Here is a 17,484-nt window from a genome sequence, read left to right on the forward strand (position 1 = left end):
CTGCATAATATTCCATGGTGTATATGTGCCACATTTTCTTAATCCAGTCTGTCACTGATGGACATTTGGGTTGATTCCAGGTCTTTGCTATTGTGAATAGTGCCGCAATAAACATACATATGCATGTGTCTTTATAGCAGCATGATTTATAATCCTTTGGGTATATACCCAGTAGTGGGGTGGCTGGGTCATATGGTACATCTAGCTCTAGATCCTTGAGGAATTGCCATACTGTTTTCCATAATGGTTGAACTAGTTTACAATCCCACCAACAGTGTAAAGGTGTTCCTATTTCTCCACATCCTCTCCAGCACCTGTTGTTTCCTGACTTGACTTATTCTTTACTGTTATCAGTTATTGAATAATCTCAACAGCCATGAATGGAAAACTCACCGTAAAGTTAGGTCCTTCCATTAAACTTCATAGATTACAAAATGGAAGTCATTTGGCAAGCCTCCATTTTGCTTTCCTCAGATTCAACAGCTTCTATCATTGCCCTTTAATTGTCTTTTTACCTGATTTAAGAGATAGTGTTACACTGCCATTTGCTTTGGCCTGCTGAAATAGGCAGTTAAGAGATTATCACATTGTACTACAATTATTTATTTGAATGTTTCTATCCAAACTAGACTGGGAATTCTGAAGATAGGCAGAGTTCTTACTTATGTTCATGTCTCTTAGTTCCCAATATTTGAGAGACTTAATAAATTATGGTTGAATGAATATTCACTTGTTCACAAAGTAAATGAGAGATACCAGTGCTAACTGTTTAACCAAAGGAAATGGAAATGCAGACAGTGATAGAAATAAAATGTAAATTATCATGATTGAATGTAAGCGTGTAGAGGCCTCTGATTATCTCAAGTCTTTAAAACAATAGATCTGAATGTTTGTGTTAGCAGATAACTGATAGGCAAAATAAAAATCAAGTCATTTGAACAAGGAAATAGTATATTAAATTAAGAAGTTAGACAAAAATTCATTTATTAAATAAATACTTTATGATTGCCTATTATGTGTATGACCTAAATTAAAGTGCTCAGTCCTAAATTAAAGCAGTGGAAAAGATTAATGTGGTTTCTAACTTAATGGAGTTGTTATCATCTAGCAAATATTAGAAAACAGAGTTTCAGATTCAAGACAGTAAACTTAGCATACACGTTTAGGTCTTCTTGTTTCCCAGGGCCTTTAGTTTGGTAACATTAAAGTGTAAAAAGGAATAACAGAACAATATTTCAATTATTTACTTATTTATTTATTTAATTTTTTTTTGTTGTTTTTGAGACAGAGTCTCACTTTATCAACCAGTCTGCAATGGTGTGATCTCGGCTCACTGCAACTTCCGTCTTCCTGGTTCAAGCGATTCTCCCACCTCAGCCTCCCGAGTAGCTGGGATTATAGGCATGCAGCAACACGCCTGGCCAATTTTTTTTTTTTTTTTTTTTTTTTTTTTTAGTAGAGATGGGGTTTTGCCATGTTGGCCAGGCTGATCACAAACTCCTGACCTCAAGTGATCCACCCACCTCAGCCTCCCAAAATGCTGGGATTACAGGATGAGCCACCATGCTTGGCCTAAAATTTTGTTATCTTGAATAACTGAAATTCTATACCATTGAACAGCAACTCCCCATTTTCCTACCCTGTCAACCCACATTCTGCTTTCTGCTTCTATGAGTTTGACTGCTTTAGATATCTTATATAAGTGGAGTCATGCAGTATTTGCTTTTCTGTGACTGGCTTATTTCACTTAGCATAATGTCCTTAAGGTTTTTCCATGTTGTAGCTATGAGAAGATTTTCTTTTCTAAGGCTGAATAATATTCTCTAATATGTACATACCACATTTTCTTTATCCATTAATTTGTAGATAGACATTTAGGTTGTTTCTACCTCTTGACTATTGTGAATAATGCTTCAGTGAACATGAGTGTGCAACTGTCTCTTTGACCCTCTTCTATCAGTTCTTCTGGATAAATACCTAGAAGTGAAATTCTGGATTATATAGTAGTTCTATTTTTATTATTTTTATTTTTTGAGACAAGGTCTTGTTCTGTCATCCAGGCTGGAGTGCAGGGGTGTGATCATGGCTCACTGCCCTCGATCTCTTGGGTTTAAGTAGTCCTCCTGCCTCAGCCCCATGAGTCACTGGGACTACAGCTGGATACCACCATGCCCAGCAAATTTGTAAAATTTATGTTTTGTACATATGGAGCCTAACTTGGTTGCCCAGGCTGGTCTTGAACTCCTGGACTCAACTGTTCCTCCTTCCTCGGCCTCCTAAAGTACTAGGATAACAGGTGTGAGCCACACACTGTGTGTGGCCAATAGCTCTATTTTTAATTTCTTGAGGAACCCCCACAGTATTTTCCACAGCAGCTATACTGTTTCACATTTTCACCAACAGTACACAAGAGTTTCAGTTTCTCCACATCCATAAGTGCTGACCGTGTTCATAATACTAATATGAAGTAAGAAGTAAATGAGACAAGGTCCTTGCCTTCAAGAAATCTCTATTTCTTCTTCCTGAAAGGCTCTTCCTTTTTATCTTCGTTTGACTAATTCTTTTTCATGGTGTTTCAATTCAAATGCTATGTTGCCACCAAAGCCTTTCCTGGTTTCACAGCCTAAGTTCACCCTCATATTGTAAGATGTCATAGCACTCTGTCTTCTGTAACACTTAGTGTAGATGTAATTTACAGAATTAGGTGAGGTCAGGGAAAATGGTTGGTTTTTTTGTTCAGTCCACTTAGCTGAGAACAATCCATGGCACAAAGCAGCTATATAATGAATGTGTAACTTTGTGTTATGAAATATATTGCACATTATTTGAAGATTATGTAACACATTATTTTATTAAATAATAAAGGAACACCCAGCTACCCAATGTTTTATTTAAGAAATAGAACATTACTAGTACTGTAAAATCCTCCTGTATCCCCCTCTTGACGTTTGTGTTAATTATTCTTTTGCTTTCTTTATAGTATTATCATTATGAATGTATTTTGTCAGAATGAGTGTATTCCAAGGAAATATCTAGTTGAATTTGAAAAAAATTGAGTGGTAAGCACAAACCCAGCTGTGTAAGATAGCATAAATACTGCTATTATTAAAAGAAGTCTCCCAAAAGAAAAGTTGAACAGAGTCTCTGGGTTATGGTATGCTTCTTTATACCTGAAAGATTTTCATACTCCCTTTGGAGATGTTAATGGGCAAGGTCAAGAGTGAATTGTGCAAAACTGAGAGTTTACCACTTTCAGGGCTTCTGGCAAGATTGTAATGTGATAAAATATTGAATATCTAACATATGGAACAGACTGATTTGCATCCAAACTTAACATTGCCCTCCTCCAACTCTCAGGAGCAGGTCAAAGCAGAAAACTTCAGTGAAGTGAAAATAGTATCGTCAGATGATCTAGACAAGAAACTTCATTGGTACACCTTCAAATAAGCCAAGCACTGAAAAGAATCTAGCCAAGCTTTTGATCTGTCCTCAGGTTAAAAGTTGGTACCCTAACAGCAGGAATGTTAACATATCTATAGTTTATGGCACACGAATCCAAACTACATTGGTCACTGTATACGTAAGGAACAGGATCTGTTTGGGATCTTCCTTCACCATCTTCCTAGGCATTCCCTTTGCATCTCTTCTATGTTGAATCTCTTATTTCCTAACATCTATTTTTTCTCTTTCTTGGTTTATTCTCTCAGTTTCGTAGAGCCTATAAATAGTTAACTTGGTAAGAAAAGTGGCATGGGAAATAAATATTTTGAAGCCTTTAGCATCTAAAAATCTTTTCATTCTACATTTAACAGTTGTTTGGAAGTTTAGCTAAGTATAGAATTCTAGGTTGGAAATCTTTTTTCTTTGGAATTTTGAAAATATTACTCCATTATTTTTTGGTTTGCAGCATTGCTGTTGAGAGTTCCAAAGCCATTCTGATTACTAATCTTATTTTTTTCTCCATAAAAAATAAATGACTGATTTTTAATCTTCTCTGTGACCTTTTTCCCCTTTCAAGAATCTGGTAGAACATCCTCTTGGTAACTGGGATTCTGATGGCACATAATGATGTACCTTGGGTCTTTGAGTACTTCAGTTCTGAGAAATTTCTAATTTCTTAATAATTATCTCCCATCTGTTTTCTTTGTTCTTTCTTTTTGGAAGTTCTTTTGTTTACAAGGTGGATCATCTTTACTGGCTTTCTTAAATTTTAGTTTTTTCTTCTCTTGAGTTATTTGCTTTTGTGCTTTCTGTCGCTTGCCCTCTCTTATTCTCTCTCCCACTCCCTTTCTCCTTCTTTTCTCCTTTTCTTCTCTCCTTCCCTCTGTCTTGTCGCTTCTCTCTTCATTTTAAAATCCAAGTGCTCTTTTCTCTTGAGTGTTCCTTTGCTATAGCAATGTTTTCCTGTTTCATGAATGTAATATCTTCTCTAAAAACAATATTCTTTTTTTAAAATTTTTTTTGTATAAATTACTTTTTTTCTCTTTGTTTTAGTCTCTAACTTACATGTTAAAAGTTTCCTTCTGATATTTGATAGGCCTCAGTTATCTAAACATGACTGAAAGGAAGGCTGATGGGAAATTCTGAGAGCATACTATAGGGGACTTGTCTGAGTTTCATTTTAGGGTGATGGTAAGCCATTTGTCTAAGGAATCTTTGAAGTCAGTATTAATAGTTATTTTTCATTGGATTCAGCAGATTCCCCATGTCAAGAACTGTGAAGAATCTAAGATTATACTGTATATATCATTGAAAATTCTTCTCCATGGTTTCTCATGTTTCTGAGCAGAGAGAAACATTTTATGAGCAGAGACACTGAAAACCTTCTGTTTACAGACTATCTTTTTAAGGATACATGTGCAGTGAACAGCTTTGGAAGTTATAGACAGTGTCTCTGTCTAGAACATACAGTACATTGATTTACTTTCCAGTATGATGGACAGTGTAAAAGTTAGATAGGTTTTTTTATAGCTACCCTTTTAAAAGATAGAGGTTTCCTAAGCTTAAGGTTCCTCAATTGTGACCAAAAACCCACTGTATGCATAGTATCCACCTGACCGGCTTCCATGTCACTCCCATGGGACTTGGGGGAGTGAATACAAGGGAAACTAGTATGAACAAGAAGCTCATGCTGCTTACTATGCTGTGCATAATCAAACCTTTTGTCTTTGACCCAAGAATCTTGTGCCTTCTGCCAACATATATGAAACTGTGGCAGGCTAGCTTGTTAGGTTGCAAGTTTGGTAAAATCTCAGATTTTTTGAAATGCCATGGAAGACTCTTGTCTGTCTCCTTCCTAGAGAGTAAGAATCTAGCTGACAGCCTTCTAGGAGCCCAGTAGAGAACAATTCTGGAATCTCTGCACTTAGTATTCAGTATGCCTATGCTCATATATTCATGCGCTCTAGGTTTTGCCAGGTGATTTTTAGGTCGGAGGACTTTGATTCTCTTCAGAGAATAAAATTCCAGACTTCTGCTAGGGTGAAGGAGGCGACAGCGACCTAGTGGCATGTAGTAGGGGAAAGAACACAGGAATCAGTTTTGTTCTGTGCTGATAGGTTCCCTTCTCAAGAAAGCATTGCCTGGCTTTTCTGTTTAAAATTGCTATCTTTCTCATCCCTCTTTCCTTTCTTTATTTTTCTCCATAGCACTTACTACTTATAACTTTCAAATGTATTATATCATTTACTTACTGTATTTATTCTCTATCACACCACTTTGTTAGGATATAAGCTCTATGAGGTCAGAGATTTTTATCTCTTTCATTTTACTGTGTATCCTGAACACCTAGAGAATACCTGATACATAATAAGTATTCAGTAACTATTTGTTGATTGGATGAGTGAATGAATTACTAAGAAGTTGCACATCTGTTGCCTGTTGCTTCTGGTTTGAGAATAAAATTAAGATGTTTATTATAGGTAAGTCACTGGTATTTCTTTTTTAAAGCTTAAAATATTGATGTCAGTTAAGGATATAGGCAACTTTCACTGAAGTCATTCCACAGCAATTTAGAATTACTGATTTTGTGTACAACTTCTTATCTGGCATGAGAATTCCTTTAGAGCATTCCTAAAGGCAGCCTTCTTTTTTCTGTCTGATCATTTTTAGTATTGTTGGTAGAACCAATGGGTTTGCTGAAGAATTGGTTGTGAGGCATGGAAAAGAAGAATGAATAAAGATCACAGATCTAGTAAGTGGCAGAATCAAGACTAAAACCTAGCCAATCTGGCTGAAAATCTATGTTCCTAACCACGGCACTATGCTGTTTCTTGATGAGAAAAAAACAGCACCCCCCCCCCCCCAAAAAAAAGAGACAAAAAAGGGGTGGCCCATGAGGTAGGAGTGGAACTAGAAGTGTGTGATGTCCAGAAAGGTACATTTAGGAAGTGTATCAAGAACGAGAGAATGGGCAATATAATGAGACCTCATCTCTACAAAAAATAAAAAATAAATTTAGCCTGGCTGAGGTGAGAGGATCGCTTGAGCCCTGGAGGTCGAGACTGCAATGAGCAGATAAGTGCCACTGCACTACAGCCTAGGCACAAAGTAAGACTCTGTCTCAAAAAAAAAAAAAAAAAAAAAGTAGAAAAAAACAAAAGAACAAGAATGAGAGAATGCATAGTATATGATGGATCATAGTATCTATGTTAGATACTGATTGTAAGTCAAGTAAGATGAGGTTTGAAAGCTGACCTTTAGATTTAGCAAAGCAGAAATCATTAGTAGTCTTGATAAGAACAGTTATATGGGCTAAAGTCTGATTGGAGTATGAATTAATTATTGCTGTGTAAAAATTTATCCCACAATTTAGTTTAAAACAACAAACATTATCTCACAGTTTCTGTGTGTCAGAAATTTAGCTGCATGCCTCTGACTCAGGATCTCTCATTAGGTTATAGTCAATTACTTCTGCTATATTCACACAAATCCTACTATACTTTTTTTTGGAGATGGAGTCTCACTCTTTTGCCCAAGCTGGAGTGCAGTGGCACAATCTCAACTCACTCTGCAACCTCTGCCTCCCAGGTTCAAGCAATTCTCCTGCCTCAGCCTCCCAAGTAGCTGGGATTACAGGTGGCTGCCACCACACCCAGCTAATTTTTGTATTTTTACTAGAGACAGGATTTCGCCATATTGGCCACGCTGGTCTCAAACTCCTGACCTCAAGTGATCTACCTGCCTCAGCCTCCCAAAGTGTTGGGATTACAGGCGTGTGCCACTGTGCCCAGCCCCTGCTATCACTTCTATCACATAGATCAACCCTGGTCCTTTGTAGGAGATTATGCAATAGTGTGAATACCAGGAAGAAAATCGTTGGAGGCCATTTTAGAGGCTGGTTATCACACAATGAGCTGAAGAGAGAATGGGAGATGAATCAAACACACTAAATAGCAAAGGCTTTTGAGTTTTGCCAGAAAGGGGAGCAGAGAAATAGGGAGTTTGTCTAGGTACATCTGCAGGTAGATCCAGTATTAGAGCTTATAGAACTTCTGATTATTTTTATTTTCTTTTTTTTTTTTTTTTTTGAGACGGAGTCTTGCTCTGTCGCCCGAGCTGGAGTGCAGTGGCCGGATCTCAGCTCACTGCAAGCTCCGCCTCCCGGGTTCACGCCATTCTCCTGCCTCAGCCTCCGGAGTAGCTGGGACTACAGGCGCCCGCCACCTCGCCCGGCGAGTTTTTTGTATTTTTTTAGTAGAGACGGGGTTTCACCGTGTTAGCCAGGATGGTCTTAATCTCCTGACCTCGTGATCCCCCCGTCTCGGCCTCCCAAAGTGCTGGGATTACAGGCTTGAGCCACCGCGCCCAGCCTATTTTTATTTTCTCATGAAATAAGAACCAAATTTATCAGTGAGACTGAAGGCTAGGTTTGAGGAGAGAAAATAATTTATGAAATAGTCATCTAAGAATATGGGCATAAAATGGATTTGGAAAATACAGTGTGATTGCTAGGCAGCAGTAAAGACCCACTTGAAATTAATAGTCATAAATTTAAAGTATAGCCAGTCAAGATAGCTGTGTATTTTTCTCCAGGCACATTCAGTTTGTGGGTACAAGTAATGGATTGGGCAGAGAGCTGGAGTTGGGATTTATCCAGGTCAATATGACAAAGCAAGAGTAGCATATATCCTTAATATGTTATATGCAAGGGTATTATAATGATGGATCACAAGATTTAAGATGGGTAAGGAAAAAAGGAATTAAAAGAAATGGGATAATGAAAAGGAGTACAGTTCATGGAATCTACTCCTAAATGTGGTCAAAGGATTATTGAACTTGTGGTCTTAGAGGGTATGAACTAGAAAGACAGGTGGAAGTATGGGAGGAGAGGTTGATGAAATTCACATTACAACAAACATTACACATGTTCTCACTTATGAGTGGCAGCTAAATGATGAGAACACATGAACACATCCAGGGGAATGACACACACTGGGGCCTGTTGGAGGGTAGGGGGTGGGAGGAAGGAGAGGATCAGGAAGAATACCTAGCGGATGCTGGGCCTGATACCTGGGGAATGGGATGATCTGTGCAGCAAACCACCATGCACACATTTACCAGTATAACAAACCTGTACATCCTGCAAATGTACCCTGAACTTAAAAGTTGGAAATTTAAAAAAAGAAATTCAGATTACAGATGGATTGCAGTCATTAGTAATATAAAAGTCTAAGGAATGATCACAGGAGTGACGGCTGAGAGGGTTAGAGGGCAAGAACACTTAAAAAGAGGAGAAAAGGAACCCAGGAGATCAAAAATTAGAAGGTTTACCTACATAGCTATTGAGTTCACCAAGAGTTATGGCTAGACTAGTTTTTGAAAAAGTGACCTTAAATTAGGAAATAAAGCCTTTAAGAAATGAAGGCTTCCCAGGGTTTATAGAGTACAAAAATGAGCAAGATAGTGAGTAATACTATACTGTCTGATCACAGGACATTCAAAGCCAGTGGTATAAGTGGTTTTAGGGAGGAGAGACAAAGAATGTCTGAAAGCATCAGTAAGCAACAAAGAAGCTCCAGACCCAGTGGTAGAAGTTTTATGGAAGTATTGAGAGAGAAGCAGCATCTTCAGGGAAGAGCAATAGAGAAAACTTTGTTTCTTTAGGCAGTGGATTCTCAACTCACATTACCTGGGTGCTTTAAACAAAATTTACTTTTATTGAGTAAAATTTCTTTCCCTTCTCAGCTCTTTAACATACTCAGAAGTTGAGTTTCTGGTATAGTTGGTTTCCCTTTAAGTATATATTTCCTGAAGCATCTCAAACTTACAGAAAAGTTGCAAGTACGGTATAAAGAATTTTTTCCTGAACCATGTAACAGTAATTTGCCAATGTGATTGCTACATCATCCGAAATATTTTAGTGCATCATTTTTTTTTAAAGAATATTCTCCTGCATAACCCCAGTATACCCATCAAATTCAAGAAATTAACACTGACACATTACTGTCATCTTATCCTTAGCCCCATCCAAGTTTTGCTAGTTGTCCCTGTAAAGTCCTTTATAGCAAAATGATCCAGTTCCAAATCATATATTGTAATTAATTGTTATGTCTCTTTAGTCTCCTTCATCCTAGAACAATTCCTCAGTCTTTTCTTGACTTTCATGACCCTGACACTTTTTTTTTTTTTAATTATACTTTAAGTTCTAGGGTACATGTGCATAATGTGCAGGTTTGTTACGTATGTATACTTGTGCCATGTTGGTGTGCTGCACCCATCAACTCGTCAGCACCCATCAACTCATCATTTACATCAGGTATAACTCCCAATACAATCCCTCCCCCCTCCCCCCTCCCCATGATAGGCCCCGGTGTGTGATGTTCCCCTTCCCGAGTCCAAGTGATCTCATTGTTCAGTTCCCACCTATGAGTGAGAACATGCGGTGTTTGGTTTTCTGTTCTTGTGATAGTTTGCTAAGAATGATGGTTTCTAGCTGCATCCATGTCCCTACAAAGGACACAAACTCATCCTTTTTTATGGCTGCATAGTATTCCATGGTGTATATGTGCCACATTTTCTTAATCCAGTCTGTCACAGATGGACATTTGGGTTGATTCCAAGTCTTTGCTATTGTGAATAGTGCCGCAATAAACATATGTGTGCATGTGTCTTTATAGCAGCATGATTTATGATCCTTTGGGTATATACCCAGTAGTGGGATGGCTGGGTCATATGGTACATCTAGTTCTAGATCCTTGAGGAATTGCCATACTGTTTTCCATAATGGTTGAACTAATTTGCAATCCCACCAACAGTGTAAAAGTGTTCCTATTTCTCCACATCCTCTCCAGCACCTATTGTTTCCTGACTTTTTAATGATTGTCATTCTAACTGGTGTGAGATGGTATCTCATTGTGGTTTTGATTTGCATTTCTCTGATGGCCAGTGATGATGAGCATTTTTTCATGTGTCTGTTGGCTGTATGAATGTCTTCTTTTGAGAAATGTCTGTTCATATCCTTTGCCCACTTTTGGAGGGGGTTGTTTGTTTTTTTCTTGTAAATTTGTTTGAGTTCTTTGTAGGTTCTGGATATTAGCCCTTTCTCAGATGGATAGATTGCAAAAATGTTCTCCCATTCTGTAGGTTGCCTGTTCACTCTGATGGTAGTTTCTTTTGCTGTGCAGAAGCTCTTTAGTTTAATGAGATCCCATTTGTCAATTTTGGCTTTTGCTGCCGTTGCTTTTGGTGTTTTAGACATGAAGTCCTTGCCCATGCCTATGTCCTGAATGGTACTACCTAGATTTTCTTCTAGGGTTTTTATGGTATTATTAGGTCTAACATTTAAGTCTCTAATCCATCTTGAATTAATTTTCGTATAAGGAGTAAGGAAAGGACCCAGTTTCAGCTTTCTACTTATGGCTAGCCAATTTTCCCAGCACCATTTATTAAATAGGGAATCCTTTCCCCATTTCTTGTTTTTGTCAGGTTTGTCAAAGATCAGATGGCTGTAGATGTGTGGTATTATTTCTGAGGACTCTGTTCTGTTCCATTGGTCTATATCTCTGTTTTGGTACCAGTACCATGCTGTTTTGGTTACTGTAGCCTTGTAGTATAGTTTGAAGTCAGGTAGCGTGATGCCTCCAGCTTTGTTCTTTTGACTTAGGATTGTCTTGGCAATGCGGGCTCTTTTTTGGTTCCATATGAACTTTAGAGCAGTTTTTTCCAATTCTGTGAAGAAACTCATTGGTAGCTTGATGGGGATGGCATTGAATCTATAAATAACCTTGGGCAGTATGGCCATTTTCACGATATTGATTCTTCCTATCCATGAGCATGGTATGTTCTTCCATTTGTTTGTGTCCTCTTTTATTTCACTGAGCAGTGGTTTGTAGTTCTCCTTGAAGAGGTCCTTTACATCCCTTGTAAGTTGGATTCCTAGGTATTTTATTCTCTTTGAAACAATTGTGGATGGAAGTTCATTCCTGATTTGGCTCTCTGTTTGTCTGTTACTGGTGTATAAGAATGCTTGTGATTTTTGCACATTAATTTTGTATCCTGAGACTTTGCTGAAGTTGCTTATCAGCTTAAGGAGATTTTGGGCTGAGACGATGGGGTTTTCTAAATATACAATCATGTCATCTGCAAACAGGGACAATTTGACTTCCTCTTTTCCTAACTGAATACCCTTGATTTCTTTCTCTTGCCTGATTGCCCTAGCCAGAACTTCCAACACTATGTTGAATAGGAGTGGTGAGAGGGCATCCCTGTCTTGTGCCAGTTTTCAAAGGGAATTTTTCCAGTTTTTGCCCATTCAGTGTGATATTGGCTGTGGGTTTGTCATAAATAGCTCTTATTATTTTGAGGTACGTTCCATCAATACCAAATTTATTGAACGTTTTTAGCATGAAGGGCTGTTGAATTTTGTCAAAGGCCTTTTCTGCATCTATTGAGATAATCATGTGGTTCTTGTCTTTGGTTCTGTTTATATGCTGCATTACGTTTATTGATTTGCGAATGTTGAACCAGCCTTGCATCCCAGGGATGAAGCCCACTTGATCATGGTGGATAAGCTTTTGGATGTGCTGCTGAATCCGGTTTGCCAGTATTTTTTACTGAGGATTTTTGCATCGATGTTCATCAGGGATATTGGTCTAAAATTCTCTTTTTTTGTTGTGTCTCTGCCAGGCTTTGGTATCAGGATGATGTTGGCCTCATAAAATGAGTTAGGGAGGATTCCCTCTTTTTCTATTGATTGGAATAGTTTCAGAAGGAATGGTACCAGCTCCTCCTTGTACCTCTGGTAGAATTCAGCTGTGAATCCATCTGGTCCTGGACTTTTTTTGGTGGGTAGGCTATTAATTATTGCCTCAATTTCAGAGCCTGCTATTGGTCTATTTAGGGATTCCACTTCTTCCTGGTTTAGTCTTGGAAGAGTGTAAGTGTCCAGGAAATTATCCATTTCTTCTAGATTTTCTAGTTGATTTGCGTAGAGGTGTTTATAGTATTCTCTGATGGTAGTTTGTATTTCTGTGGGGTCGGTGGTGATATCCCCTTTATCATTTTTTATTGCGTCTATTTGATTCTTCTCTCTTTTCTTCTTTATTAGTCTTGCTAGCGGCCTGTCAATTTTGTTGATCTTTTCAAAAAAACCAACTCCTGGATTCATTGATTTTTTGGAGGGTTTTTTGTGTCTCTATCTCCTTCAGTTCTGCTGTGATCTTAGTTATTTCTTGTCTTCTGCTAGCTTTTGAATGTATTTGCTCTTGCTTCTCTAGTTCTTTTAATTGTGATGTTAGAGTGTCAATTTTAGATCTTTCCTGCTTTCTCTTGTGGGCATTTAGTGCTATAAATTTCCCTCTACACACTGCTTTAAATGTGTCCCAGAGATTCTGGTATGTTGTATCTTTGTTCTCATTGGTTTCAAAGAACATCTTTATTTCTGCCTTCATTTCATTATGTACCCAGTAGTCATTCAGGAGCAGGTTATTCAGTTTCCATGTAGTTGAGCGGTTTTGATTGAGTTTCTTAGTCCTGAGTTCTAGTTTGATTGCACTGTGGTCTGAGAGACAGTTTGTTATAATTTCTATTCTTGTACATTTGCTGAGGAGTGCTTTACTTCCAATTATGTGGTCAATTTTGGAATAAGTGTGATGTGGTACTGAGAAGAATGTATATTCTGTTGATTTGGGGTGGAGAGTTCTGTAGATGTCTATTAGGTCTGCTTGGTGCAGAGATGAGTTCAATTCCTGGATATCCTTGTTAACTTTCTGTCTCGTTGATCTGTCTAATGTTGACAGTGGAGTGTTGAAGTCTCCCATTATTATTGTATGGGAGTCTAAGTCTCTTTGTAAGTCTCTAAGGACTTGCTTTATGAATCTGGGTGCTCCTGTATTGGGTGCATATATATTTAGGAGAGTTAGCTCTTCCTGTTGAATTGATCCCTTTACCATTATGTAATGGCCTTCTTTGTCTCTTTTGATCTTTGATGGTTTAAAGTTTGTTTTATCAGAGACTAGGATTGCAACCCCTGCTTTTTTTTGTTCTCCATTTGCTTGGTAGATCTTCCTCCATCCCTTTATTTTGAGCCTATGTATGTCTCTGCATGTGAGATGGGTCTCCTGAATACAGCAGACTGATGGGTCTTGACTCTTTATCCAGTTTGCCACTCTGTGTCTTTTAATTGGAGCATTTAGTCCATTTGCATTTAAGGTTAATATTGTTATGTGTAAACTTGATCCTGCCATTATGATATTAACTGGTTATTTTGCTCGTTAGTTGATGCAGTTTCTTCCTAGCCTCGATGGTCTTTACATTTTGGCATGTTTTTGCAATGGCTGGTACCAGTCGTTCCTTTCCATGTTTAGTGCTTCCTTCAGGGTCTCTTGTAAGGCAGGCCTGGTGGTGACAAAATCTCTAAGCATTTGCTTATCTGTAAAGGATTTTATTTCTCCTTCACTACTGAAACTTAGTTTGGCTGGATATGAAATTCTGGGTTTAAAATTCTTTTCTTTAAGAATGTTGAATATTGGCCCCCACTCTCTTCTGGCTTGTAGAGTTTCTGCCGAGAGATCTGCTGTTAGTCTGATGGGCTTCCCTTTGTGGGTAACCCGACCTTTCTCTCTGGCTGCCCTTAAGATTTTTTCCTTCATTTCAACTTTGGTGAATCTGGCAATTATGTGTCTTAGAGTTGCTCTTCTGGAGGAGTATCTTTGTGGCGTTCTCTGTATTTCCTGAATTTGAATGTTGGCCTGCCCTACTAGGTTGGGGAAGTTCTCCTGGATGATATCCTGAAGGGTGTTTTCCAACTTGGTTCCATTTTCCCCCTCACTTTCAGGCACCCCAATCAGACGTAGATTTGGTCTTTTTACATAATCCCATACTTCTTGCAGGCTTTGTTCATTTCTTTTTCTTCTTTTTTCTTTTGGTTTCTCTTCTCGCTTCATTTCATTCATTTGATCCTCAATTGCTGATACTCTTCCTTCCAGTTGATTGAGTCGGTTACTGAAGCTTGTGCGTTTGTCACGTATTTCTCGTGTCATGGTTTTCATCTCTGTCATTTCGTTTATGACCTTCTCTGCATTAATTATTCTAGCTATCAATTCTTCCACCCTTTTTTCAAGATTTTTAGTTTCTTTGTGCTGGGTACGTAATTCCTCCTTTAGCTCTGAGAAGTTTGATGGACTGAAGCCTTCTTCTCTCATCTCGTCAAAGTCATTCTCCGTCCAGCTTTGATCTGTTGCTGGCGATGAGCTGCGCTCCTTTGCAGGGGGAGATGCGCTCTTCTTTTTTGAATTTCCAGCTTTTCTGCCCTGCTTCTTCCCCATCTTTGTGGTTTTATCTGCCTCTGGTCTTTGACGATGGTGACGTACTGACGGGGTTTTGGTGTAGGTGTCCTTCCTGTTTGATAGTTTTCCTTCTAACAGTCAGGACCCTCAGCTGCAGGTCTGTTGGAGATTGCTTGAGGTCCACTCCAGACCCTGTTTGCCTGGGTATCAGCAGCAGAGGCTGCAGAAGATAGAATATTGCTGAACAGCGAGTGTACCTGTCTGATTCTTACTTTGGAAGCTTCCTCTCAGGGGTGTACTCCACTGTGTGAGGTGTCGGGTGTCAGTCTGCCCCTAGTGGGGGATGTCTCCCAGTTAGGCTATTCAGGGGTCAGGGACCCACTTGAGCAGGCCGTCTGTCCCTTCTCAGATCTCAACCTCCGTGTTGGGAGATCCACTGCTCTCTTCAAAGCTGTCAGACAGAGTTGTTTGCGTCTGCAGAGGTTTCTGCTGCTGCTGTTGTTGTTGTTGTTGTTGTTTAGCTGTGCCCTGTCCCCAGAGGTGGAGTCTACAGAGACAGGCAGGCTTCCTTGAGCTGCTGTGATCTCCACCCAGTTTGAGCTTCCCAGTGGCTTTGTTTACCTACTTAAGCCTCAGCAATGGCGGGCGCCCCTCCCCCAGCCTCGCTGCTGCCTTGCGTTTAGATCTCAGACTGCTGTGCTAGCAATGAGGAAGGCTCCGTGGGCGTGGGACCCCTCCTGGCCAGACCCTGACACTTTTGCAGAGACTACAAACCTATTATTTTTTAGAATGTTCTTCAGTTTGCATGGGTTAACAATTTCATCATGATTAGATTCATTTTATGTGTTTTTGACAGGAATATCTCAGAAGTGATGCTTGTTCTTCTTGTTACATCCTGTTAGGTGATACATGGTTTCTATTTATCCAATTCCTAATAATGTTAACTTGGATCACTTAATTAAAGTGCTCTCTTTCCAGCTTCTCCACTATGATATTACTCTTTTTCACTTTGCAATTAATGTCTCTTGTTTCTTAAACTTCTGATTTTTTCATTCGCTTATTTATTTCTATCAGTATGGACGTACGGATTTCTGTTTACTCAATGGATGTTAATCCATTACTGTCATAATTTATTTTGATGCTCACTTTGTCCCAGATATATGGCCAGGGGCATTCTCTTTCAACTAGTTTCTATGCCCTTTTGTTGTGTCCCCACATTCTCTAATCAATTCCTTACTTTCTAGTATAAAAAGATGGTCCAGATTTGTCTGTGCCCCAGCTTTGGAACCAACTATTTCTGCAAAGCTGTGAATCGTTTTAGCGGAGAATAGTGCTAAAGACTAACATTTGTGGTTGTGCTACTCCCAGGCCATTTGAGTGGACAAAGATAGTGAGTACATTGTATACACCTATACATTTACACATACATATGCAAATTTACACGTCTTTATCTAAATATATGGTGAAAACCGTAAGTTCATATGAGTACTCTCAGTTTCAATCCAGTACCATGGGACTCATTCTATATTTGTATCTCCTTTCCATATGTGTACATCCTTTCCCCGATAGGTAAGAAAACTGGCTCCCCTTATCCTTTAATATATTTCCTTATTTGATCAGTCCTCTATATTTGCCAATCTCCTGTCACTGCTTCTTCTCCCACACAGATGGTCTCCTTGAACTCATTGGGCTTCACCTTATGCAAGGTCACTCCCTTATGTGGACCCCCTCCTTACCCTGCTTGATCTCAGTAAGGCCTTGTGCCAGGAACTCCTTTTCCTCACTTCACTTGGATTCCAGTAGTGTGTCAGGTTGCTACTTCTGCCCACCCCCTTCTTCACTCCCACCCCCATATGGAAGTCTTTTTATGCCTTTCGGATTCCTACACACCCTGTACCAGTCTGCTCCTCTGTAAAGACACCCTCTCCATCTAACTTGGGTTCCAGCCCCCCAGCCTGAGGTGCCTTCCCTTGTAGTTACCCTATTCATCCTGCTTGGGCTCCCAATGCCTCGCTGGAAGTCACCCCTCCACTTAGATTGCCTCCTCATCCTGCTCAGGTTCTGACACTTTACTCTGGGCTGCCCTCCTCACTCCACACAGGCTCTGACATCAGGCCACCACCCCATGTGAATTTCATGTGGGCCTTTGAACCCTGCGCTCCCTGGTCTGCAGAGGCTCCCTGCCTTTGACTGACATCCACCAGCTTATGTAGATATCCTCATTACTCCAGTTGGAGTCTTATATCCCATTTTGAGCTCCAAACCCACATTAGTCTCTAGTTTCTTTTTCTGTTTTTTTTTTTTTTCTTTTCTTTTTGGTCTCTAGTTTCAATTGTTATTTCTGCAGGACAGGGTAATAAGATCATAACAGCAGGTAGGCTGTTGGAGTGGACATCAGTGACCCAGAGATAAAAACCAAACTTCAAATGGTAAGGACATAGTCCTCCACAAGACTCCCCTCATGTCAGCCATGAGTTTAGTGGTCTGCAAGCTACCCACAGTTGTGAAGAGGTGGCTACAAATTTGAGGGTTCCCATTATTCCCTCATGTTTGATAATTCAGTAGAACCACTCACCAAACTCAGCATAGTGCTGTACTTATTAATACAGCTTTATTGTAGCAAAAGGATTCAAATCAGAACCTGTATAGGGTTGATCTGAGAGGGTCCCAGATGTGAAGCTTCCGTTGTTTTCTCCCCATTAAGCCAGTACATATTAACTTCTCTCCTCTCGAACATCCAGTATGTGATGATACGCAG

The 17,484-nt window shown here is 39.4% G+C and overlaps 1 protein-coding gene across 8 annotated transcripts in view; it reads left to right on the plus strand.

Annotated features, from left to right (window-relative positions):
* Positions 1-17,484, plus strand: part of FAM135A (family with sequence similarity 135 member A) — a 154,044-nt gene that overhangs the window by 41,890 nt on the left and 94,670 nt on the right. The window lies entirely within an intron of this gene.

Source organism: Rhinopithecus roxellana, chromosome 4 (assembly GCF_007565055.1).
Source record: "Rhinopithecus roxellana isolate Shanxi Qingling chromosome 4, ASM756505v1, whole genome shotgun sequence".
In the NCBI taxonomy this organism is placed as follows: Eukaryota; Metazoa; Chordata; class Mammalia; order Primates; family Cercopithecidae; genus Rhinopithecus; species Rhinopithecus roxellana.